General features: G+C 42.8%; 1 long non-coding RNA gene across 2 annotated transcripts; it reads right to left on the minus strand.

The window, feature by feature from the left end:
• Window positions 1-1,163: 1,163 nt before the first annotated feature.
• On the minus strand, window positions 1,164-2,278 carry LOC136515742 (uncharacterized). Of its 2 annotated transcripts, none has more exons than XR_010773953.1 (3): window positions 2,103-2,278; window positions 1,703-1,812; window positions 1,164-1,338 (listed from the first exon to the last, which is right to left on the minus strand). It is a non-coding gene; the product is annotated as an uncharacterized lncRNA (long non-coding RNA). The 2 variants fall into 2 exon arrangements; XR_010773952.1 differs by having other exon boundaries at window positions 1,703-1,784; window positions 1,885-2,278.
• Between the last annotated feature and the right edge of the window lie 948 nt (window positions 2,279-3,226).

The raw sequence follows: 3,226 nt of genomic DNA on the forward strand, positions 1-3,226 counted from the left end.
GGCATGCCCGTCGGCGGCAGAACGAGGAGGCCGGGTCTGGGCGATGTTTCTTCTGCACGAAAAAAAGGAAGTAACCGATGTTTGCCCGTTCTGAGTCTATCAATTGACTTCGGCTATAAACACGGGGCTGTAATTACGGGAGCCGGAGTGCATTTGTCTGGTGGATCCGGTTCCTCCGGTCAGGTCGCGACGGCCATGTCGGGTCTGGCTACCGAATTACTTATTCGGTAGCTAGCCATGGACTATGGACTAAGGACTAAAGACTAAGGGCCGTTTGGCCCGGCTCCGGCTTCCCTAACACATACTGTGCGGGATCACTGCAGCGATACTGTTCTATGAATCTAGGTTTCTCTCTCCTCCTCTCCCTCTCTCACTCTGTTCACCGGAGCCGGAGAAGCTCGTTTTTCTGTCTTCTCCGGCTCGGGCTCTCGTGCTGCTACAGTACTTTTGGTACAGTACATTTACCGGGTGAATCCAGGGCACACAAAGCGCTACCAAAGAGGCTCTAATAGTTCTATAGAGAGAGTATACCTGTAGCTAAGTACAGAATAACTTATTCTTTAGCGAGGCCGGTCCATGCACCCAGCCGGTCGTCCGGTTTTGAAGCTGGCGGATGGAGCTGCATGCACATGAGCATTAAAAATACTGCAAATTAATTACTGTAATCACTATCCGGCTGGAGAGGCAATTTCACGTTCCGTGATTGTAGTAACTGAGCCATGTACATGCATGTACATTCCGTGATGGAGCTGCATGCACATGAACGTTTTGTGATAATTTTTAAATGGTTTACTGGAATCTATGCTGCCTCTTTTACGATAATCTATTTACTAGACTTGCAAATTGTTTACTAGAATCTATTCCTTTCTGCCCTTACTAGCTATAGTAATCTTTACTAGATTTTTATGGTAATTTTTACTAGATTTTTACAGTAATATTTACGAGATTTTTACATAATTATTTACTAGAATATATGCCTTTCTGCCCCAAGTGTAGACGATAATATATTTACTAGAATGTATGCTCCATGCAAATATTAAAATGTACTGCTGTACTATAGTCGAGGTTTGACAAGTTATACATATATAGACTGCAGAGAACCAAGGCAAATATACATGCAACAAAATAATCGAGCTAGAGGTTACATGGCACACTGATAGGAACATCAACTATATTATGTATTTACATCCAGAATTTGAGTGAAAAAAGGTGCTCTAAATCATTTAGAACATCTCCCATGGCTTTGGATCAGACACTAACTAAGCCAACAGTTGGATATAAATAATGAAATTGAAGTCGCTGGAGAACACTTGTATTTGTGCAGTTGGAAACCCGAGGCTGCAAAAGGGAAAAAAATCAATTTTCAACCTGCAGCTGAGTGCACTGAAAAATTCATGTACTATGAATATAAGCATTTACAATAATACTACAAATATTTTATACTAAGAATATTTACGAGAATTTGCACTAAGAATATTTACGAGAATTTTCTATTATATTACCTCAACATAAGCACACTTATATTTACGAGAATTTTGTACTATGAATGTAAGTATTTACAAGAATCATACCAGAAACATACGCGGCCTAGTTTGAGATGCCTAATCAGATCAACAGCGTGCATGCAGCCTAGTTTGAGATGCCTAATCAGATCAAGAGTGTGTGCAGGGAAGACAAAATATACATGGATGGGATAAATCACCTCAATAGCCTATCCCGAAAGCCTGATGGGGATGTGCAGGGAAGACATGGGCAGGCAGCTTCCCATCGTTGGATGGCACCGGCTGGAAAATACTGAACTCAATCACGCATCTGCTTCAGATCAAAACAAAAAGAAATAATAAAACACATGGGGATTATTGTTGCCGATATGGGTTATCTCACCTGGATGATCCGTTCCCTTGCACATGCAAGGAGACAAGGATTCTGGATCGGGAGAAATAATAAAACACATGGGGATTGTCATTGCCGATTTGTCGCCTTTCTCGCATAGCCGATCAAACAAATGTGCCCGTGCAGGGGATCTCAGAAATTATCTGTGCTAATCCGATGGGAGAGGCTTCCAGGTTGAATGAGGACGAGAGCTGTTTGCGGCTACTTACCCCGGTACGTAGCCTGCTTTTCCTGACCCGTCGTACAGGGATCCCGGAAACCGGAAGAACGACGCTGGATGGAACAAGAAGAACGACCTCGCCTGTGCGGCAACGAGCGCCGCGCTGCAGGGAAGTCCCACGGCGGTGGACTGCAGACTACGAACGAAGCGAGAGCTCTACGGGGAGTCGCCGGGGGCGGCGACCAGAATGCGGCGTGATTTTACGAGCCAGTTAATAAGCCGGTACGAGGCAAACCACAGGCGAGAGCCGCGATCAGCGGGATTGAATTGCATGCATGCATGCATTAGTCCGAAGGGGACCACCAAGCCACAGCCACGCGCTTGACCATGGTGCGCTGATGACACTCGGGCTCGTGAGTTTTGGTCCGGCTACAGAATATGGAATTCTATAGCCAGCTTTAGACTAAGAGTTATATATAGAGAGAAGTGTGCATAACACAAGTTATGAATCTAGAAAAGCCAAAACGTTTTATAATTCGGAACGGAAGGAGTAGATAAGTAATAACACTATTTCATGGTTGTTTTGGTACGTCGTGCGGACCATAAAGTGTTAGCTATAAATCACAGATGTAATGCATCACGTAAAATTAAGATCATGCAGCGTCCTGGCATGCAATTAGTATTTTGTTATAACGAGTTAATGATTAATGATGGACCCTGGTTCGAGCCCCTCACGTGGCTTACAATTTTTTATGTCTTGCTCATGTGACTTCCGTACACAAGAAGTGCAACTGCCGTTGGATATAGGCTAGACCGACATTGATGGGGACACGGAAATAGGGTCTAGCGCACATAAAACCGAAACACAGAGCTGGAAAAAAATACGGCAGAAATTTTACCTCTTTAGTATTAGGTATATATATAGACTAAATATATGTTCGTGCGTTGCACGGGATAATGACTTTGTATCCATGTGTACAACTACAACGATGCACGTGTCTAATGGTTTAGATGAACAAATTTTTATCCATGTATATGACGATACACATGGACTGTGGTTTAGACAAACATATTAAGAAATATACAAATTTGATTACATAAAGCATATTTTACTATCTTTATGACCTATATCGTATAGATTTAGTTTTATAGTAACCTATTAGAATTGGTTTC

The sequence above is a fragment of the Miscanthus floridulus genome, chromosome 17, assembly GCF_019320115.1.
Source record: "Miscanthus floridulus cultivar M001 chromosome 17, ASM1932011v1, whole genome shotgun sequence".
Classification (NCBI taxonomy): Eukaryota; Viridiplantae; Streptophyta; class Magnoliopsida; order Poales; family Poaceae; genus Miscanthus; species Miscanthus floridulus.